Consider the following 24,131-nt stretch of genomic DNA (forward strand, 5'->3'; position numbering starts at 1 on the left):
TACACACAATTCCCGCAGAGTCTGCGTTTTTTACCCAATCTAGCCGAGAAGATGCTTGTCACACGGAAGAGAGAGTTTTTAAAGACCTACTCTCGCACGTACTATACACACTGTGGTAGAAACGGTTTCGCTACGAAGTAAAACGCTTCAAATGAGAATTTCCACGCCGTTGGTAAACCATGTGATGTAAATATATACGTAAGTGTAACTTGTTCTGTTGGCGACGACCTACGGAGCTCTAAAAATAGCACAGTGTACAATTTTTCATTCGGTTATTAAATTAAGAAAGGTTCGATGTTGATCACGGAATCGACGAAGGTTTAAAATGTAATTTGGTGGACATTCGCTATAATAAATCTCCGTTTAACTTTCGCTAAAGATGTTACTGATAGACATTCGGGATGAATACCGACAAACTACTGCTTTTCTGCCTCTTACGAAGAGCAAGTCCAGTTGACAAGAAGTCACTTCATATGTTTTTCACGACAAGGAATTGTGAAGGAAGCTGCAGTCTATAACGGAAATACTGTGAAAAGGATTATTTAAATACTCCAAACACGAAATCAGGTCTTACTTGCCGATCCACAAAGAGTTACTTTGAAAATGTTCAAATGTGTGTGGAATCTTATGGGACTTAACTGCTAAGGCCATCAGTCCCTAAGCTTACACACTACTTAACCTAAATTATCCTAAGTACAAACACACACACACCCATGCCCGAGGGAGGACTCGAACCTCCGCCGGGACCAGCCACGCTGTCCATGACTGCAGAGTTAGTTTCTGCCGTAGACCTGAATAACATTTATGGTAAGCTTCTAAAGCGGTATTGAGCATTTGAGCTTGCGCTTATGTGCAGCAAAATGTTGAGATAATTGCTTGCAGTGATTTGCGAGTTTTGCTTCGGCGTCTAATTTTGACACATTTGCCGAGCTGAACTGCAGGTAGTGTGCATAGTCTCAGTAGCCACGAAATGTACGTTTCGCTGAGTTTTTAAGTGTTGTCGTCACAAGAAGCTGCTCACATCGCGTGCTGTGAGCGCACGGTACTCGACGTGAGCGGCCGCTTGTAGGCAGAGCAGCGCAGCGTGGTGCCGCGGGCGAGCACTCACCAGCTGCAGCACCTTGAGGCCGATGCGCACGGACGTGGTGAACGACATGGCCGGCAGGCGTGCGGCGACTGCTGCCGCCAGATGCGGGACCGCTGCTCCGTCACCGGAGCTGCCGGCAGGTGGCAGGGGCCACACGTGGCGGTCAGCCACTACTGTGCAAACACCGCCACACTGCCTGCACCACTGGCCACACTCGCGGAACAGTCGCCTTCCGATCCATAGTGCCCGGACACATGTTAGTGCACACTAGGCCAACGAACGACAAGACACTGGATTCTGTTGCAGTGGCGTTCGGCTTCACATACTCACCAAACGAGCGATTCAAAGCCAACGGATTCGGCCATATGGAAACGCAGTCGGCTCTGATAACTTGCCGACGTTGCCCCCGTTTTGTTATTGTTATAAAGTAACGGTTTAATTACAATTTCACGAGCCCACATTATGAGAGGAGAAGTGAATTTAGCAGCCGTCGCATGTGCAGCGTTTGTTTTACAGCAAGAATCTGAACATCGGAAAAGAACAAGAAGAAACGATGTTGGTGATGGACATCACTTCTAAAACGTAGAGGTGTGGAACAACAAAATTAGTGTCGCCTTCAAGCTGAACTGGAATACGAGCTACTTCATTACTTTTTCCCGATTGAAAGGTTCGGATTTTGAGCTGTTACTGAATTGTGTAGGTCCTAAAATTTCCGAAGATGACACCCCTTTTTCGCAGAGCTGTACCTGCAGCAGGAAGATTACTGCTCACTCCAACTTTTGTTCGTTTTTCTTTGTCGTTAATGGCGAAAAATTTAAATAAAGACTCAATTTTCTTTTTCACACCCTACACATTTCTTTCAAATGGCTCATTTATTTCTCTCAAAGCCTCTAATCTTTTCAATTTGTATTTATAATTGCAGTTCTTAGGGGCCCATTAACATAACCATTCACAATAACACTCCGTCAGCTTTTCTCTCTCCATATTCCAGTCCATACGCAGTAAATCATACCGTTAAGGAGGGCGAGCAAACAAGCAAGGGAAACACCTACTTTCAACTCAAATTCTTCAGGATAACTACAAGTCGAACTAAACACATTTTATTGGCCGGTCTCGCTCCTTAATTTAACAGTTAACCGCTGTACGTTAAAATATAAATTCCAGATTATTTGATGGTTCTCTTGTTAAATTAAGGAGCGAAACTGGTCAATCAGATATACTAACTGCGCCTTGTGGTGGTTCTAAACAAGTTAAATGCGAACTCGTTTTACAGACACAGTAAATCGCGACCGAGCGAGCGAACATTCGACCTGGTGTCCACACTAGCAGAGGGGTCCCAAGGCCAAGCAGCCGGTAACACTTCGATGTTACCAAAAATAGCTCTGAGTACTATGGGACTCAACATCTGAGGTCATCAGTCCCCTAGACTCAGAACTACTTAAACCTAACTAACCTAAGGACGTCAGACATATCCATGCCCGAGGTAGGATTCAAACCTGCAACCGTAGCAGCCGAGTGGTTTCGGACTGAAGCGCCTAGAACCACTGTCACAGCGGCCGGCCCGATGTTACCGCCAGCAGACCAAACCACAACCAAGACCAACCGCTTTGTTTGCTGCGATTTCGTCCCGTACACACCAAGCAAATATCAGCCAACGAAGCGCTTGCCTGTCGTTCGTTGGCGTAGTGTGTACGCGTTATGTCCCCTTGACTTTTATGAAGGTGTGAACTCTCCTCGAAAGACTTTCAATCAGGTGTGTGAATATCTGTGCGGGAATGGCAGCCCATTGTTCTACAAGAGCCGAAACCAGATGAGGCTGTGATGTTGGACACTTACTGCTATCTGGTGCGGAGTCGACGTTCTAACTCAACCTCAAAGTACTCCACTGCGTTCAGGTTGGGACTCTGAGCAGGCACTCTCTGTTGCAGGAATATCATTGTTCACAAACCATTGACTCGCAGATGCTGCTTTATCATGCTGATTCAAAGAAATATCGTCTGCGAACTGTTCCTCTGTTGTGCACAGTACACAATGTTGTAAAATGTGCTGATATCCTTTCACATTTGCCGTTTTCTTAAGCGTAATGACGGGAATACATCCTAACCACGAAACACATCGTCATACCGCAACACCACTTCCTCTGTACCTCACTGTTGGCGGTATACGAGTACATAATGGCAAGCAAGGTTCTCCACGCATTTGCCAAACCGAAACTATTCCATCGGATTGGCACAGGATAGAGCATGAGTCATCACTCAAATCACTCGTTTCCAGTCATCTACTGTCCAGTGGCGTCGCTGTTTACACCACCTGCGGAATCGCGTAGCAATGACTACAGAGATGTGTGGTTTATGAGAAGCTACTCGACCATTTTTACCCATTCTTTTCAATCCCTTATACATAGTCATTATGCTAGCTGGACAGAGCGTAGCGCGTTGGAATTAACGATGGATTCCTTCCGCTGATTTCATGCGATTTTTTTACAGGCGCCCTCCGGTATTTTAGATGATACCTGTCCATCAGTACATGAGGTCTACCTGATCTTGGTTAACTTGTGGTTGTTTTTCGTCTTTCCAAAAATTGTTCAAATGGCTCTGAGCACTGTGGGACTTAACATCTGAGGTCTTCAGATCCCTAGACGTAGAACTACTTAAACCTGACTAACCTAAGCACATCACATACATCCATGCCCGAGGCAGGATTCGAATCCGCGACCGTAGCAGCAGCGCGGATCCGGACGGGAGCGCCTAGAACCGCTCGGCCACAGCGGCCGGCTCACCTTTCCACTTCACAGTCATGTCACCCACTGTTGACTCGGGGAACTTTCGCAGGGTTGAAATGTCCCTGATGAGCTTGTTACCCTGGGGGTATCCAGTGACAGGTCCAAGTTCGAAAGCTCTCCTGACCGACCCATTGGGCTGTCACTGCTTCTCTACTGACAACCCAATACTTCTCGCTTTCTGTTATACTGGCAGATCCGCCTCTCGTGACATTTGGTGCTCAATTTCACATAGCGGTGTCCGGATACTTTTGATCAGAGGGACACTGGTGTCTGGAGCGAAATCGACGTTCTGACTGATTCCCAAGGTGTTCCACTGCATTGAGGTCTATCGGAATTCCTTGCTCTTCTTCATTTCATGCATTAGACTTTCAAGTGTGCTTCGTCGTCAAAAAATCCTACCATCTTTTCTTAGATCTTTCGAGGCTTCGTCTCCCATATTATTTGTAATCTGAAGCTTATTTTTGGAAGTTGTTTTATCATTCATTCTTTATGCGTGTTCATAACAGTTGTTATGGGACTTGTTCATTTTCTCCTGGAATGTCTCAGCGCCTAGTTTTTGTCTTCCTATTTCTTTCGTAATACGTAGGCACTTCAGAAAGTAAGCAACTCATGTCATCCAACGCTAAGACCATTGCACGAGAGCAGGCCGCCATGGCCGAGTGATTCTAGGCGCCTCAGTCTGGAACCGCGCTGCTACTACGGCCATATGTTCGAATCCTGCCTCGGGCATGGATGTGTGCGATGTCCTTAGGTTAGTTAGGTGTAAGTAGTTCTAAGTCTAGGGGTCTGATGACCTCAGATGTTAAGTCCCACAGTGCTTAGAGCGATTTGAACCATTGCACCAGAAAAGCGGCGCATTGTCAGGAAAGATCACATCTTCCGGGTTTCCTACAGACACATGACTTCTGCGGCACGGATAATATAGGATAACAGTGCGGTAGTGAATATCCGCGTGAACTGGAAACGCATTCCAAAGTTATACTATGCTAGATAGTACGATTCTGGTATTCAAAATGTCTACATTGTACACAGATTCACAGTGAAATTCTGATGGTAAACGATGCAAATACGAAATCGCGTCCAGACGTGGCGAATAAAGCGCTCACAATTTGACTAAGGCCGTACGGACGTGGGGTGATGTTGATGGGGAAGGAAGGCCATCGATATCGACCAGAGACGACAATGTCTAGGCAGTCTTTTAGAAAAGCTAAAATGACATTCGTGTGCGTGCGTGCGTGCGTGCTTGTGTGTGTGTGTGTGTGTGTGTGTGTGTGTGCGTGTGTGTGTGTGTGTGTGTGTGTCTGTGTGTGTGTGTGTGTGTGCGTGCGCGGAGCGGGTGGGCGGAGTTACGAGGAGAGATTTTCTTATGATGAGGATGTTCACACAGCTGTTCTCGAATGGCTCCTTGACCAAGGAGCGGATTTCTGTCGACAAAACTTGGACGACAGGTAGAATGTTCCAACCATTGTTTACAAAAGCATGGTGACTATGCTGAAGAATAGTGTAATCGACCTTTGTTTGTATACTGCGGCATTCAATAAAAGTTATTTGGCCTGCCACCATAATGTGTAACCAACTTTCTGAAGTCGCCTCTTATATTGTGTTCTAGCGTAACCTCTTGTTCTTCTTAGAAATTTTATTTCCGCACAATGTATTAGACTTACTGCTCCCTTTTTTCCCCAACGCAGCTTTCGCCCCCATATAAAAGTAGTGAAAGGGTCACAACTTCATGCAACGTTATTTTTGTATCTTGCTGCATTTTGTCCTTCAACGCGTTATAAATGATGCCACTACGACCACTGCCCATCTCGGAACCGAATGGAGGCGCTTCGGGCACGTGACACGGTAAGGAAAGTGCATAAGCGAAGCAGAAACAAAAGGGGAAGCATTGTACCGTTGCTACGGACCGCAAATTGGGTAATCCGCTGACGTAGACGAGTTTGACAAGTGGCAAATTTTTATGGCCAGCATCTATGGAAAGTGGTTGAACGCCGGTGAAACGTTGGACAGGCGAAAGCGTGTTTGACGTTCTCGCCTCATCACAAAACGTGGAGGTCGGAGGCTTGACCGCTCTGTACAGCAGGATAGACGGCGATCTGTGCAATGCTGGTGAAGCCACAGGTGTTCCAGAGCACACTGATCACTGCACATTGTTGAAGAAGAACCCCGCAGCAGACGGTCCCTTGGCGTTCCCGTGTTAACCGAAAGATATCGTCAGTTACGGCTGGTGTGGGCACAGGGTCATCTAATTTGCATTGCGGATAGGATTGCCATACGTCGCGGATTTCGCGGACAGTCCGCGATTTTATGCTCGAAGACGGGTGTCGTGGACAAAGAGCAAAATGTGCGCGAAAAAAGTGGCTAGTAAGTAAAAAAAAAAACAAAAAAAAACGCAAATTTTGCCACTGGCCACCGGTCAAGTGTTTCATAACTCCTGCAAACTTGACGATAGCCGTTGAAATCTGTGCTGATATTTCGTGACACTTCAGAATCGCTCGGCTGTTTCCAGAACAGACTGTGGAAGCAGTGCAATAATCGATTCTTTCGATTGTTTCAGTTTTCAGTTGTTGGTTTACAACGTCTCTGCTGTCGGTATCTGATATTCTTTGGTCGTGTAAAGTTAACATTCAGCTGTGCGAAGTGTACTTCTGTGTTGTTATTGCACAAAATTTGAAATTTAAGATGTCCAAACGAAAAGTATATTTTCTAGAAGAATATATTTATGCGTTTCCAAGTATTAAATGTCGAAGAAACGAACATGAGGCTATTTGCAAAGTGTGTGGGTAAGTACAATGCATTGTAGGTACGTAACAGTAAACAATGCCAATCATTTGTAGAAATCATACAAATGAGTATTATAATTGATCAGATTACACAACTGTATGTGTTTAGAAACCAAGTCTTCCGCAATTTTATTTTCTGGCGATAGTGTCCAGTTATTGAAAAAAATATTTTCACCGTGCAATCAGATTTAGTTTTCAGGGTGACCATAGAATGAAACAGCAGCCAAAAACGTGTATTTTGAGGCGTAAAAATTTAGTCGTTGTGACACTTCGAAACGTAGCGCAATAGATTGTGCACATTTACGCAATACCGGAGATAAACTAAAATGTTAATTCTCGTGCTTTTGGTTAAATGGCAAGTAATCCTAAATTATTTCATTACAGTTGCTACATTTCAATCGCCAATGGAGGGAAACGAGCTCTCAGTGACCGTATTAACAAGCAAGAAACACATAAGAGCTGTGAGTTCTGCTTCAACTTTCAAACAGTTGACTAGTTTTTTTAGCGCTAATCAGACAGAATATAAAAAGGTTGCTGCAGCAGAGGCAACATTCGCGTTTCGCACTGTGAAACGCCACCATTCATATAATTCGTCTTGTACATAAAAAATCAAGTTATTTAATGTCGATTGCAATTAATTTTCTTCATCGTTGACCACTCCTTTAAAGACACCATGAATGCTTGGATTACTTTTCCTTGTTAATTACAACTTCTTTCCTGACAAAATTACTGTTTGAATTATAGTAATTATGAAGATTTGGCTGACGTGCAGAAAGGCGAAAGGACATTGTGTGATTCCAGGTTTCAACCACATCTTCATAATTACTACTGTAAAGTAATGATGAAGATTCAACTGAAATGCAAATCAATGGTCACCTGCACAACATATCGGTTCGTGTTTCAACCACATCTTTATAATCACCGAATTTTGCCCTTGATTTTCGTCCTTGGATTATGGCAACCCTAATTGCGGATCAGCTGAAACCGGTCCCGTGGTCGAATGAGTCGTATTTCTTCATATGCCAGGTCGATGATCTAGTCGGGATACGGTGTCTTCCAGATGAACGGCTGCTCGAAACATGCTCCGCGTCACGGACACAGGCCGGTGGAGCAGTATGATGCTACGTGGGACATTCCCCTGGGCTTCAGTGATTCATGTGGTAGTAGTCGAAGGCACCATGACAGGTGTCCCCAATGGCGATGGCATCTCCCGGCAGAGTAATTGTCAGTGTCACAAAGAACAGTTACATGGTGCGGTGAGGAGCTTGATGGTCAATTCTCGATGTGCTGCCCACCACATTCGCCGGATCTGAACCCGACATAACAGATCTAGGACGCATTGGAGCATCAGGTCCTCGCCCACAATCTACCGGCCCCTAATTTCGTGACCTGCACGTAGACTTTTTTTTTGTCAAATGCCTCCAGAAACGCGTGAAGGACCTGTCGAACGCATGCTACACAGAATCGCTGCTGTACAACGTTCGAAAGGTGGACCAACAGGCTAGTAAGCACGTGGCCATTTATGTTTTGGCTCCTCAGTGGATGTTCAACTCTGACCAGCTTTGTTTTAAGATATTATTATCATGTCCAATGTAACAATCTAAATATCTGAATGATGGTACCTGCTCTAATATTATGTCATCCAAAACAATTTTTACTTGCGCCTGGATATCTGTCTTGGTTACTTAAATGATTGATTGGACGCTGTAGACCGTCTTCTGATTCTTGAAGTAGTAAGGCATAGTCTACAGGTGGTAAAATATTTTTAACATTCTGTTTTGATACTTCGATGTAATTTATTATACTAATTGAGGTACGTAGGCGATTCCGTTAATTATTACCTTTCTCGAGTGGTGCCGTTGCGTTGTAACATTGATTGACGTTCTTTGACTCAGTTCACCTTCAGCAGAGGGGAAAGGAAAGAAGCCGCCGACGAGGTCATATGAGACGGAGCACAAGTTCGACTTTGGGAAGCAAATCACTCGCCACCTTTTTAAAGGAATCATCCCGACGATTGCCTTTCGCTGTGTAGGTAACCATGCAAATACCAGTTCTAGATGACCAGACGGGGAATTAAACTTCGGTCTTCCCGAAAGTGAGACCAATGACATGACCCCTATGCTACTTGGATGTATTCGTAGAAAAACACTCCGAATAATGCAGAATGTGTTTCTTAGTTTGCTCTTCGCTGTCGTCTCACTTGATGCACGTAGGATAGATGTATCTCCATCTCACTAAATTGTCTTTGAACATATCCTGTCTTGCCTACAGCCTGTTCAAAAATTTCTATACGGCTTAGTAAGGCAACGAGGCGAGAACTGCGTGGGATGTTGGGGAAGGTTTTTTTTCTCACGATTCACCTCTTTCCGTTTCAAATGACCTGGTTATTTTCCGTGATGTTTACATGAAGTGTTTACTGTATAGGAGTCTCTGGCTTGCGTGTTTTGCAACAGAACGTTGGAGTGGATCGATGTTCGTGTACAGATCGTCCGTTGTTGAGTCCTCCACTGCGATCTAGCTACTTTCCTCCAAAAGGTGGTTTGTGCGGAGCCCCAGTATTGCAATTTATGCAGTGCTTCTTAAAAGAAAGCTGAATGGCAAATATTACTCCCATATATCCTGCTATGCCACAGGTCTGTACTTGGGTATTAGGTAGCTTCTGCTGTTCCCATGTACCTCGTAGGAGAACCTCTTGATAAAATGTACAGAAGTAATTGGAGGAAACACCAGTGGCAGTGAACCTATGAATCAGGCCTGGGGTTGTGTTGAGACAGCCAAATGGCGATCAAGAGGCGACGCAGGTTCGAGTCCCATTGTGATACAAATCTTTATTTTTTGTGACAAATTCATAACATTTTAGGTTCCATACCTCTGAACGGTTTTCACTGATATAATTTCACGTAATGCTATCTTCACAGAGTCTAGCCCTACTGACTCCATTTTATTTAGCGAATTTAAGTCAAAGACGTGCGACGGGTTTCATGTCGGATCTTTGAGCGGATAATTCTGTGACCCGAATTTAAGAGAAATGTAACATGTATCCCCCACATTAGTTGACAGGTTAGTCTGATGATAGCTCGTTATATGAGTTTTAAAATTCGGCGGCGTATATCCTTAACTTCTTATGCATGTTACAGAGATGTTGAACTAATTAGATATCACGCTATTCTTTCTGTCATTTCGTGTTGAGAGGAAATTTCTCTGCCGTACTGACTCGTTTTGTCTGCATTCTCTGATGTCACATAGGATGTGGGGCATTCTGAGTCTTATTTATTATCTGCGATGAATTATCCTGAAATATTGAGACTAATTTTTTCCATAGATGTTCATTATTCTGCTTGTACAGAGTGGACAAAATAAGACCGGCCTGGAAAACATTTCATGTACCCTAGGATAGACCGCGTACATCTTCCCCTCTCACGGCTGATGTAAGCTGGGTTGTCTCAAAGCGCATTAAATATTTTCATGCTCAGTTTTATTTTGTCCACTCTATGTGTAAAATATTATCTTTTTCAAAGCAGGCCATACGTCTACTCTTTGCTTTTCGCTGAAAATGCTTTTACGGGCCCGCATGTGATTCAGTGCCCATTGTGATTCACCCAGTTTCCTCATCAAGTTTGTTAAACTTTGTTTGTTAAAACTTAGTTCCAGAACTCCTTCCTAATCGAGCAATGCTCAAAGTTTTCAAATCCCATTACACTTTGCCCTATCTTTGGTTAAGGAGACAGAAAAAAGGTTTACAGGGCATGAGAAAAGGTCTGTTAAAGCGTATATCATCCTAAAGATCCCATAACCAGAGCAAAATTTGCAGAGTATTCTGCTTTTTGTGTGCTGTTCTCTGTCGACAATTTCTTTTGTTTTACTTTTATTTATTTACTTTTTTTGATTCATCAGTCTTCTGTCAGGTTATATGCAGCCCATCATGAGTTCCTCTCCCGTGCCAACCTCCTCACCTCAGAGTAGCACTTGCAACATTAATCTTCAATTATTTTCTGGGTGTATACCAGCCCCCGTCTTCCTGTACAGTTTTTAATCTCTACAGCACCTTCTAGTATCATTGAAGTTGTTCCTTGATGCCTAACACATATTCTACTTGTACCCTCTATAGCACCCTCTAATACTACGTAAGTTATTCCCTTTGTCTTAACATATATTCTATCATTCTGTCTCTCCTTCTTGTCAGTATTTTCCATTATGTCTCTTTCTTCATGGATTCTTAGGAGGACCACCTCATTCCTTACCTTATCATGTTATTTCAGTTTCTCGTGCTGTCAGTTTGTGTGTGATAGCGAGAGACTGCGCGTCAAGAATATATCATATTTTCTCTTGTTGTAAATATGCTGTGAATCTGCCTTGCAAATTTTACTTGCGTCAGTCTGATTTCAAGCAGGCAGAAATGCGAATTGAAGTTTTCGTTGTTCTTATTGAACAGTTGATATAGTTCATGTTCATTATGAGAAAGAAACAATGAATGCTTTAGAAAGAGGTGAAAACGCCCAAGAATGATGCTCCTTTGTTCACTTAGTTTCAGTTACCATTGTATGGTTTATTTTGCATTTATCTTTAGTCATGTAGACAGTAATTTCCAAGTATCCTGGAAGTACCCAAATTGATATGAGAGGAAGCGGAAGACATTATTCTAGATGACTGATGGCGGATTAGAAACGTTTTGTCTTATAGCTTCAGGATTTTCCTTTATGGGCTAGAGAAGAACTATTTTCTTATTTCTTCCTGGATAGCCTACGTTGTCAAAGCCGACTGTCACTAACATTGCTACTGTGTTGTTGTTCTGATAATACAGTGAGCTGTTTTCTATTACGCATCGAAGCCTTCGTATTTTGAAAATTGTAGCCTATTTGTTGCTTTTTCGATTTTAATTGCTGAAGTTTTGGAAGAAGTGAAACACTCATTTTTTAGTTACACACTAATGATTAAAACATCCTCGGTTTCTAAGAGCAACACATAATGTGCGAGATTATTCAGCATATTGAAAAAGATAGGGTTCACCGTCCTGTATTTCCTTACGTAGCTATTCAGCATGTGGTTGAACTATACTGACAAACCTGCAGAGGGGATTTAGGATTGTTTGTTAAATAATTTGATGTCAGGTGTCCTCGGTCTGCAAATGCACGTTGTCAAATGTTAATATTTCCCGATCGCTGATAATCCGTAAGCGTTCGGAGTTTTAATATTAAGGGGTTCCGTCAAATTCCGCAGGCGATGTTGAGGCCCATCTTGAAGTGCATGGCATTATGAAGTCCATGAAACATTTAAAAAAATTGGTGTAAGTAAATGGCTAAAAATAACGTAAGAAATGATGAATTATGTGAAAGATAAACTCTCACTTTTTTTGCTCCGGCAAATCTGGGAAATCGCGAACGGGGGCGGCATCGACAGTAGTTGCTGAAAATGAGGGCGAACCAGGCAGAGACAGTGTTTTGTGTGTTGGAATTTGTACATTCCGATCGGTCGTGAGTGTGCAAAGAGCTTCCCGAAACACGTTTAACAGTACCAGTTAATAACAGTATAGTCAATTGGGAAAAGAAATTCGAGGGAATGCGATGCCAACTGTCCGGGCCTACCAAGTGTGCCAGAACAAACAGTGGACCCCGTGAGGACACAAGATGTTGCCAAGTCCCGCATCGTCTACCTGTCGACCTTAGTGCGGAAGTGAACATCCCTGTGCCAGAAGTGTGGGGAAACCTTCGTAAGCCACTAAAAGGGAAGCCGTACAAATTGCAACAAACATTGCGCCTTCTGCAGTTCTGCGTTGACGTACAGAACCATCGGGAAAATGACGACTTGTAAGCAAAGTAATCTTCAGTGATGAAGCAATTTTTCATCCGTCGGGAAAAGTCAGCCGACAAAAGACAGCCATATCGAGGACAGAGATTCCATGTGCAACTGTCGAACACGTCCGTTATTCTGAGACAGTTAACGTGTTCTGTTCCATGTCCAACAAGACCGTCTGTGGAACCATCTTCTTCGCTGAAGGAAGTGTCAATGATATCACCTATCTCTACATACTGCAGTTGTGCCTCATGCCACAATTTGAAATTGATAGCAGGGATTTCATCTTTCAACAATATGGCGCCATTCCACAACAGTACACGAGATTACCTGAATGAAATGTCGCCGGATAGCCCGTGTTGCTTGGCCCGGCCAGCCATTCGAATGGCCTCCACGGACGCCGTACTGTATCATTTGTTACATTCTTCTTGGCCATTTATTTACACCGATTTCTGGAAGTATTTAATGAACTCTGTATTCCCTATACATTTTCGAGTACGGTAGTTAGTCATGATAGACGTTCTCTGTGACCAGCTCTGTCTTCAGATATGTCGCCGTTAGGCGACGCTCACTTGAACGTTTCTGCTAGGAATGTTGCAACAGCGCAACAAACTGCTGGAATGGTAAAGCATCTAATGCGTTACTGTTTAGTTCGTCGTTGTATCATGAACAACTTCTTTACAATACTACTTACGTGCCGTTTCGAAAAAGATATCCAGTAATACTGTAATGGGAATGTATGGTATTGTGTGGCTACTATTCGTGTAACACGTTTTGTAAATTTTAGTTCTCTCTTTCTGTACACATGGGATAACGCCCGCATCTCGTGGTCGCGCGGTAGCGTTCTCGCTTCCCGCGCCCGTGTTCCCGTGTTCGATTCCCGGCGGGGTCAGGGATTTTCTCTGCCTCGTGATGGCTGGGTGATGTGTGTTGTCCTTAGGTTAGTTAGGTTTAAGTAGTTCTAAGTTCTAGGAGACTGATGACCATAGATTTTAAGTCCCATAAGTGCTCAGAGCCATTTGAACCATTTGAACCATGGGATAACTGTTTTCACGGCGGAGTGAATTGTAGATTATTTGCAATGTCAAAACCTGTCTTCAGAACCACTGTCTACAATTTGAACATCAGGCTATTTCGTTATGAGCTGTTGGAGACGATTAGTTCCTTATATGAAAGCATTTAGCATACTCACCTAAGAAATCTCCCATACTTCATTGGCGAGGCTCGTATTTGCTCTATAAACGACAAAAAAAGTCGTTCACACCATATGTTTGCGTTTAACCTGATGTTCCTATCAAGTGACCCTTTCAAGTAATACAGTGGTCCATCTGTGTATGTTGTAACAATATAATCAAATAAATTTCCTTAACTTGAGGGTGATCGAAATGACACGTTGCTTGTTGCAAGCGGAATGCGAGGGTTCCATTACTAGTGAAAAAGTGTTCTGCCGACGTAAAATGGATGGTCGCTAATGAATATTGGTTCTATGAAATCTTAGTGATAACATTCATCTACTTTGTGTGTTTACCAATAACGGTTTCCACTGTGAGTTTTACGGCACTGCACTAATCAGTAAGTAGCATGCACTTATTTGGTTTATGAATACGCATAGATTTATGAAGTAACTGGTGTTCTGGGCGATGTTGGAGTACGTGCCGGCAACATGGTCATTCTCGTTTACAGTCAACATTTTTGCGACATAGTTTCGCCCCTGCCGTCGGCGTAGCTGTTACGAGGCCAAGATTTTGAAATGATCATAAAGCTGTCGTTCGGTACGCTGGACGGACGTAAGAACAGAGAAAGTGATGACCCCAAGGCATGTGCGCCGTGTGACCGTCGACAAACGTGGCATATCATCCTCAGACCGCTGGTCGCTACTACTGGTCGTGAAGTCGTACCGTCAGTTGTTTTTCGAAGGCACAGTAGACGTCCAGCGTTGGTGTTCAGCGAAGAGGTACGAAATATATAACGCGGGGCTTCGTAGCGAGTCTAATTACACCGCCCGGCCCGGATGGCCGAGCTGTTCTAGGCGCTTCAGTCTGGAACCGCGCGACCGCTACGGTCGCAGGTTCGGATCCTGCCTCGGGCATGGATGTGAGTGATGTCCTTAGGTTAGTTAGGTTTAAGTAGTTCTAAGTTCTAGGGGACTGATGACCTCAGCAGTTAAGTCCCATAGTGCTCAGAGCCATTTGAGCCATTTTCTAATTACACTGTACATTTGCCATTAGTAAATGGTCAGAAATGTCTTTGCTTAGCAGAGTCATTTGGGACATGTGTGGTAATCATACTGTCAACTATCAAGGAATTTATGTAGGTCCATCATTTTCTTGGGAAAGGCGTGCACTAGAAGTGCTTATGAAAGCAAAATTCCACTGACGTACTTGGCTAGCGTCCACACAACAAATAGTCTTACAGCAGATGTGGAGTGTTCTTATTACACTCGTGATACATACTGCAGATGAAACTGCACTGCGCAGTTCGTGTGGACGTTACCCAAATGCGAGTATGTCAGTGGAATTTTGCTTTGACAAGCACTTCCCATGCAGATCTAGTTTGAAAAAGAAGTGCTACGTTCGAAACTACTCATCAGTTAATTTATACGCGCATCAGTGACAGAAATTTAAATAAAAAATTATGAAATAATTGTCTAGATTCTTCTCTTTATGCGTTAGGATCCGTCTTGTCCATACACCGCAGTTTTTCTTATTGACTGGAACGTATGCACGTAGTTTTATCTGCCTAGCAACATGTATGAATAAAATTTTGTGTGTAAATGTACTCCAGGTAGGATAATAGTGTATGATATAAAATATAAAGTAGCATTTTTTAAGGAAAACATTGTGTAGACAACGGATGAAGAAGTCAATCGCCACTGTAGTCTATGGATTACTATTACTTGTTAGCATGAAAACTGAAAAAAAAAAAAGAAAAAGCTCTGGCCGTAAAGTGATAAAACATACTGCGCTTGTAAGCAATAAAAAATAAATTCTGCTTGTAAACAGTCAAAATGTTATTTTGAGAAGGCAGGTAAGCACTAATTACGCAACCATACTCCTAGTTCGAATAGCGGGAAAAAAAAAAAAAAAAAATCAGGCCGCTGGACGCGCTGATTCAGGCAGCGGACGGATACAACTAGTATCTGTAGCGAACGGGACGCAGCCTTTGGCTATGGTTCGATGCTTACTACAGTCACTTGTCCAATTTTTGCATCGCTCTCTTGTTCGGTTTTGGGAAACCAAACGAAGCACATGCTTGGCGATACCATATTTTGTCGGGATGCTTGAATTTTGGCGCGCAACGACCTGATTGGCTAACTTATCGTATAGAATTTTTTTGGTAACAATTATTTTTCAGCATAACCTACCGTGTAACACCCTTACAAGCTTTTCAGACTGTTTCTGACCGCCCTGTAGGTAGTTCTTCTGTAGATTTTAACCAGTGATTGGCAAGTACCAAAATACGTCACATAAATGGCCGTATCCTTTGACTGCATTGACGTAGAAGCTTAAATTTTGTACACTGCCAATGGACCGAAGACCTAGTTCTTGACATAAATTTCAAGTTGTACCTCTACCCGTATCTGAGAAAAAGGGGTCTTAAGAGACGGGCAACAGAGTGATTCCGTAAGGAGCCCTAAAAATATTTATAGTTTAAATGGTATTTTATCTATGTGAACTCCGCCGCCGTTAATGAGGTTGCTGAGTAACACGATCTGATGGCTGCGTTATTCGCCAACGTAGCTTACTCAGTTCTGTTCTTTACGTATGTTCAGAAATACTCCCTTGTGCAAGGGATGCAATAGAAATTGCCTTTAAATGCCCTGTTACAGTTGTGGGATATCTTCAAAACAGAAATGATGATCAACCTTCCTATAATTCACAGTTCACCCTGTGATGCAGGGTATTCATGAGTTAAAATTTCTCTAAAGGCTAGGCCTTGTCGCTCTAAAAAATTGTCTATGCTAAAAGCTGTCGCTTTCGTGATTTTCCATAATACCAAATGTAGGGCGTTTCAGAGCTTGTTCGACGAAAGGTCAGTCACAAAGGAAGGTCTACATTTGTTGAACGAACACATTATTTTAATTACTTCTTCTGTGCAACAGCTGAAAACGCGTATTTATTTTATCATTCCCCTAACTGAACTAGCTTACGTAATGGTTACGTTTTTACAGACACCATGGATGCAGAAATGTTTTAAGCATGTTATTTGTGAGTTATATACATATTAAAGCTTGTAAATTTCTGAGAGTGGATAATAAAAAATACACACAACCATAGCTTTCATTAAAGGCGTGTCTGGCTAGACTTTCAACAGGCTTTGAAACTTTATGGCCTGAGCGTCATTACGTGCTTCATAGCTTCGCAACAGCGATCCTTCATCTGTCAAGCATGGCAGAATGCCGTGAAAGCTGTAATTAATTCGGCCAATGACTGTATTCTCATACAGTTGGAATAATGTTTTATCTGAGGTTTTCCCGGCGTACAGAAATCTTGAAAGTTTTCAAGTTGGAACAATGTGGAATAATGTTCGCAACCTCTTGACATGCCTTCAATGAAAGAAAATCGTTAGACGTCGGACGGGTGAAAGTGTGGAACACGCAACAAGCGTCGCTGGACCTATCCATTGTCAGTGAACTGAAACGATTTGTGGCCCTTACATGATCCAGATTCTCATACCTAAACGACTGATGTGTTATAGCGAAGACTTAGAAACAGGATAATTGCATCTGATGGCCTCGAAGCACTGCGTACCGTGACCAATTTTTCTCGCATGTGTCCACAACTCAAGAACGTCAGGTCGCAAAATACCAGGTGGTTACAACTAAAGTGCGGCTGTTCACGGAGGCTCTAATTTTTGCATGGCAGCGAAACTTGGTGCGTCCACTGATGAGCCAAAACATTATGATCACCTGGGTAAGAGCTTGTTTGTCAAATGGTTCAACTGCCTCTAAGCACTATGGGACTTTACATCTGATGTCATCAGTCCCCTAGATTTAGAACTACTTAAACCTAACTAACCTAAGGAGATCACACTCATCCGTGCCCGGGGCAGGATTCGAACCTGCGACTGTAGCAGCAGCGCGGTTCCGGACTGAAGCGGCTAGAACCGCTCAGCCAAATCGGCCGGAGCTTGTTTGTCCTTCCTTGGAACGAAACACATCACTGATTCTGCGTATCAGGGATCGGACTGTTTTTGGTATATTTATGGAAGTATGTGGCATTAGATGTCTACTCACAGGTCATGTAATTCGCGTAAATGTCGGGCCGCTGATTTGGGAAGGCGGTTTTGGCGTCCGATAGAGTCTCAGATGGCTTCCATAGGATTTACATCAGGCGAATTTAGTCGCCGAGTCACCAACGGTTCACTATAATGCTTCTTATACCACTGTAACAAGGTTCGGTCTCCGAGACAATTATACTGCTGAAAGACGACATCGCTGCCGGGGAAGACATCAAGCTTGGACGGATGCAGGTGGTTCGTAGGCTCGGCGTGACTCCGTTTACTACATACAAGCGCTGGAGAATGCCTCCCTGTCTCCCATAGCATAATACTGCTTCCGGCAGGCCGCGTCCGTAGCGCGCTGCCCGTTTCGAGTCGCCATTCACCCCGATGACGGCGTTTGTAGACACGACCAGCGACCAAGCGCAGAAAAAATATGTTTCACCCGAAGAGCCGACACGTTTCTATTGATTGACGATCGAAACCTGATGATCCTATGCCCGCTGCAATTGTAACTGACGATGTCGTTGGGTCAACATGTGAACACGTAGGGGTGGTCTGCTGCGGAGCTGCATGTTCTACAATGTACGGTGAACGGCGTGCTGCGAAACATTTGTGCGTACACCAGCATTGCGCTCTTTCGGCCGAGATGCCACGGATCACGGTCTATCGTACTTTACAGAGCAGACAAGCTTCCGAACCACACGTTCTGTGAAGAGTTGTGGATGTGCAATCGTTTACCGCCTATTGGTCAGTTGTCAACTACTTCTTTTCGTAGACGCTCAAGACAACTGCACGTCAACATTCAACCAACTGCGCCGTTTTTGAGATAATCGTTTACAAACTCTGTGTGATAATTTGTCGAAGTCGCTTATCTCAATGGATTTTCTCATTTGCGGCCATATCTTCGCTAGATTCATCCTCCATATCTGCTCCGTTTACATACTTTTGTTACCGCGTCACGCGCCTGCAACGCGGTGGACAGTGATCATAATGTTTTGGCTTATCAGTGTAGATGACGCACTAATGCGGAACCGATTTACGCTGGAAAAAATAGTTCCAGTTGTGGCCACCTGGTGCAAATTTGGCACTGCACTGTTTGTGTGACAGTATGACATCGTATGCTGTCATCTGACAAGCCACAACGTGCGTGAGCAGTGTGGCTTTCGAGAAGCTGTTAGTGAAACTGTTTTATGTGAACGGCACTGAATCGCTGGAACTGCTGTGAACAAATGTTAGTCAATGTCGTTTTACGGATACAGGATCTCGTCGACGTCTCATATTGAACAAATTGTTTGAGAGGGGTTTAATAATAAAATCGACATTTTACCTTTCTCATTTATTTGACCTTTCTTTCCCACGTCTTGTTCCTAATCGGTTACGTACGGCGACATTTCTATACATCTTTCTGACATTGACAGCCCGAGATTTCTACCTGGTGGGCAAAATTGGAACTAATTTTTTCCATCACAAATCGGTTTCGCATTAACACATTAGAATATCTACCAATTTTCGCAGCAATACGATAGTTATAGCCCACTCGGTGTATGTTCCTTAATAAGAAGTACGTGTAGTTCTTTGTGTATGACAAGTCATCTCTCAAATTTGTCTGTGAACTCATTATTTCGTCTGTGTCCCAGAAATGCAGCCTTCGAAATGTCCTGAATAAAATAGTTGAATTATTTGATCTCTGAATCATCTTTGTTTTTCATTGACGTTGTGACTTGCGATTTTTCTTTTCTCCTTCTTCCCTTCCATGCAGGTGATTTTGAAAAATTGTTTCCATTCAGAAATTTCGTAGTCGTTAACTGTTTTGTTTGCAGTTTTTAAAAAAAATAGTGGATTGATGTCTGCACGGAAGTCACAGCACAAATGCAGATATCTAGGGGTCGATTGTTGATCCTGGAATTTTTCTTGGTGTTCACCTGACGTTCTCGTCTGCGAGTGCTTTGTGTTCGTGAAGAGATCTAGAAATCCCGCGTTTCATATACCACATTAAACTGTGCCACCCGTAAGAACCGGTAATGTTGTATCGATCTCACGTCAAATGTAAACAAGTTGTAATAGGTAAATAGAAGTGATTAATATTTCTGGACAACACCATACGTCATGACACGATGTGAATGTGTCGATAAATTATTTACATTCTTGTGTGTGGTTTTAAGTGTATGTCTTATCTGCCTCAGACTGCCGCAAAAAAATGGCTGTGAGCACTAAGGGACTTAACATCAATGGTCATAAGTCCCCTAGAACTTAGAACTACTTAAACCTAACTAACCTAAGGACATCACACAACACCCAGCCATCACGAGGCAGAGAAAATCCCTGACCCCGCCGGTCAGACTGCCGCATTTAAGAATATTGCAATTGTTTTGAACTTATTTGTTACACTGATACAGCTACCAGTAGTGGGCTAATGAAGGAAATGGGATGCAGAAAAGGATTTCAGCCAACATAATGCAGTCCTACGAGAAGCAACTGCAGAGTTTCGGAAAGTGTCTGTTTGGAAAAATCTATGCATGAACAATGGCGTTACGTAGAGTTGTAAGACTACCATTGGCTGCTGTAAACTACCATAAGTAAGCTTAGAGTACGATAGCTTTCCTAGTATCTTTGGCCAGTTAAGATTGTGAACTCGCATTCGGGACGACGACGGTTCAACCCCACGTCCGGCCATCCTGATTTAGGTTTTCCGTGATTTCCCTAAGATCTCCCTGTTTGGTCCCTTCCCCTAAACCAACCAACCAATTAGTTAAGATTGTTCCCACGTTACCTGTAAGTTGGATGTGTTGCATACCTGTCGGACGTTACCTCATAACGGTAGCTTTCATTACGCATGCGTTCAGTGTCTTATTAGATTTCCCTAAAAACCGGAAGAGTTGAACCGTCTAGAAACAGAGTGAGGATATAGAAGGGGCGGGGTAACGTAAGTAACATTCTTGTTCGAAATTATTATCCTCTTATCTGTTACTTGAGAATAAACAAACTGAAATTATCAATGTTTAATTCAGGTTTTCTTCGAGAATTGTTGATTTGTAATGTGAAACAAAGGTATGTTCTAGCAGAAATAAAGAAAATAATGTAGATTCGACATATAGCTCTAGAAAATGCAATTTCCTCAACAAAAAGGTAAAATAATCAAAAGAAAACAAACCAGGACAAAGATATATCAAACATTGCCTCAATACTTCATGGAATTTATATAAAACATGTTTCTAGTGTTCGTAAACAACTTCCTCATTTATTAATACTAACAGCAACTCTTGAAAAAAAAATGGTTCAAGTGACTCTGAGCACTATGGGACTTAACTTCTCAGGTCATCAGTCCCCTAGAACTTAGAACTACTTAAACGTAACTAACCTAAGGACATCACACACATCCATGCCCGACGCAGGATTCGAACCTGAGACCGTAGCGGTCGCGCGGTTCCAGACTGTAGCGCCTAGAACCGCTCGGCGGCAACTCTTGATTCTGATCATGATGACGGACGTTCTATTGAGTATAAAATAACAACGATAATTCTGTGTATTTTGTATGTTTGCGTATGTGAACTGTACGTGTATCAGAAAATAACTGCTTTGTTGCACGAAAGCACAGAAGTTAGCAATCAACTAATTTTTATTACCTTATATTCTGTAGGGATATCAAATACGCAATGGGCTAACATTGAATGATGCGTAGTTCTAATTAGGGTACAGCGGGGCCACTCTGCTCGCGAGGCTAACCCGGCTGAAATATGAAATGTGGCAACAAAAAAATGGTTCAAATGGCTCTGAGCACTATGGGACTTAACATCTGAGGGCATCAGTCTCTTAGAAATTAGAACTACTTAAACCTAACTAACCTAAGGACATCACACACATCCATGCCCGAGGCAGGATTTGAACCTGCGACCGTAGCGGTCGCGCGGTTCCAAACTGAAGCGCCTGGAACCGCTCGGTGTCAACGGCCGGCACATGTGGCAACAGTACGTTAGTTCCTCACAGGGGAAGTTTGTGCTAATATCTCCGTGTCGCCGCATGTGATTATTAAATTATTGACAGGACAGAAGAACAACTTCTTGAAGTAAACTAATTGTGATGGGTTTTTGCCACAATTAAAGGATACAACCTAACAAATTAAGGCGTACCGCCGACAGTAACGTGAAAATTTAAACTCTTATTGTTAACTTGTATAAAAACACAGGTTATGTAGTGTGTATGTGTTGGGGGGGGGGGGGGGTGTCGTGTCAGCAAATATTGGCGGCTTTTTCCACAAAGGTCTGATTTGTTGCGTCTTTCGAAATGTCTGTTCATGGGGCTATTTTGTATTTTGCCCGGTACACGGGGTGGGGGGGGGGGGGGGGTGGGGGTGTATTTCCGCTCAGTCAGATTGGTTTAAATGATGTTCTACTGTGAAATTCTACAGAACAAGTTTTCTTGGTTTATTTTCAGGTGGTCCGCGTACGCAAAGGGAAAGCTAAGAACATCATGGTCCGTGGAAGACATCAAACAAGCAGTAACAAAGGCTGCAGGCAGCTGCTCCTGGATAACGTGCCAGCAATCTGCTACATGGTTTCACGAAGTGTATGTGGGTGCAAAAGGACGAAAAATGTTTACTTGTGACAAATGTATGCGATTTTGGCACTGGAATACGCTGGGCGGAATAGCCTCGTGACGAATGGAAGTGCTCCAGCATACCGTGGTGTCTAACTTCTTTGGATGTTTGTTTAATACTTTGTCCGTGTAAGGGAATTTCGATCTTTCATATGCAGGAATATGTTCACAATTAACATGACATATTATCTAGGGCTTATAGTCGACATGAGCGGAATAGCCCCGCTGTTCCCTACATGAAAAACAAAGAGAAATCGGAGGCTCCCATTTTCTCTCTTACAGATTCATTTGTTTCTTTGCCTACCAGCTCTACCAATACTTTCGGTAGTCAAACCATTTAGTACGTCATTTTGTACTGTACCAATGCTACCGAACCTCAGTTTTGATAGAGCGCAATTCTAGCGTTAAGTAAGCAGGTGAATTCATCGAAGTGCGTACTGCGATTGATAACAGTTTGATCTGAACTGTTTCACGAATTCCAAAAACTGGATCAACATTCGTATCAACTGATTTAGGAAGGTTCTAATTAACACGTACGTAAACGTGCAGTAGTATATGCTGCTTATCACTAAACACCATTCAGACAAAAAAAGACACATATTTTGCAGCTACCGATGTCTATATTATTTGCGTAGAGGTGTTTTGTACTTAACAGTGCTCGGAAATGCTCAGTGGCGTTATTGTGAGGTTTCTTTTCCTTTTTTAACTATGAAGAAAATCGAAGAACGTAAATACAAAGCAATATCTATAAATAGGAAACGAAGAGGACAATAACGTGATGCAGTTGATGATGCAGATAACAGCGGGACAGTGTGTTTAATGTCTGACAAAATCACTTACGAGTCACTGTGCTACTCTGCCGAGGCGACCTTATGCTCTGGCAATCTTCTAGTTTTTCACACTTCTGATATTTGAAGCTCTGTTCCCAGGCACCAATTTCCTTAAGTAGTTCGACACAGTTATTACAAAACCTCCAACAAATTGCAAGATTTCCCAACGTTATTAAATATAAAATATTTCAACAGTTAATGCTGTAGTCGTCGGTGGGTGATGGAATATCCCCAAAAGTTGAAACTCATTTAACTAGGATTAAGCTGTAAATCTTAAAAGCTTACGAAGCGTTTCCAAAATTGAGATAAAAATTTTCCCCGGAATATAAGTGAAAATAGGTATTAAACTGGTAAGTACAAAATATTGAAAGATGTCGTCTCATATGACCCGTAAATATGCCTGGAATTACAGAAAATGCCAAGTCCGAGCAAATATCTCTTCGAAAGAGTTCCAAAACGAGTAAGAAGTCCAGGGGCAAGTGAATGCGAGAGCTACGTGAGCGTCGAAAAGGAAATGAAGAAAACTACGCAAAACGATTACGCAGCTGACTCATCGGGCTGTCAGCAACAATCCAGACTCGTGATTTAACTGGTCTGTAACCACTATACTAATCCACAAAGTCATTACACTAAAGAGATTGAAGCAGTTTTACGCCGCGCGGTATGTGATGCCCCCTGGTTGCTGCGTAGTTCACTCGATAACAGAGTAGTGAATGTGTTTTCCGACACAGCCTTTGCAGCAACAGCGACGATAATTGTCGAGAAACCACATTCTTCTGAATCTCAGCAACCATAAGGACCACCATCTGTTAGCCACAGCCGGCCGATGTGGCCAAGCGGTTCTAGGCGCTTCAGTCTGGAACCGCGGGACCGCAACGGCCGCAGGTTCGAATCCTGCATCGGGCATGGATGTGTGTGATGTCCTTAGGTTAGTTAGGTTTAAGTAGTTCTAACTTCTAAGAGACTGATGACCTCAGATGTTAAGTCCCATAGTGCTCAGAGCCATTTGAACCATTTTTTTGAACTTACTCAAACAATTGAAT

General features: G+C 43.0%; 1 protein-coding gene across 1 annotated transcript in view; it reads left to right on the plus strand.

Moving 5' to 3' along the window:
• The window catches only part of LOC126324953 (adenylosuccinate lyase), a 722,118-nt gene that overhangs the window by 468,640 nt on the left and 229,347 nt on the right, over positions 1 to 24,131 (plus strand). The gene's annotated exons all lie outside the window — the stretch shown is intronic.

The sequence above is a fragment of the Schistocerca gregaria genome, chromosome 2, assembly GCF_023897955.1.
Source record: "Schistocerca gregaria isolate iqSchGreg1 chromosome 2, iqSchGreg1.2, whole genome shotgun sequence".
Lineage (NCBI taxonomy): Eukaryota > Metazoa > Arthropoda > Insecta > Orthoptera > Acrididae > Schistocerca > Schistocerca gregaria.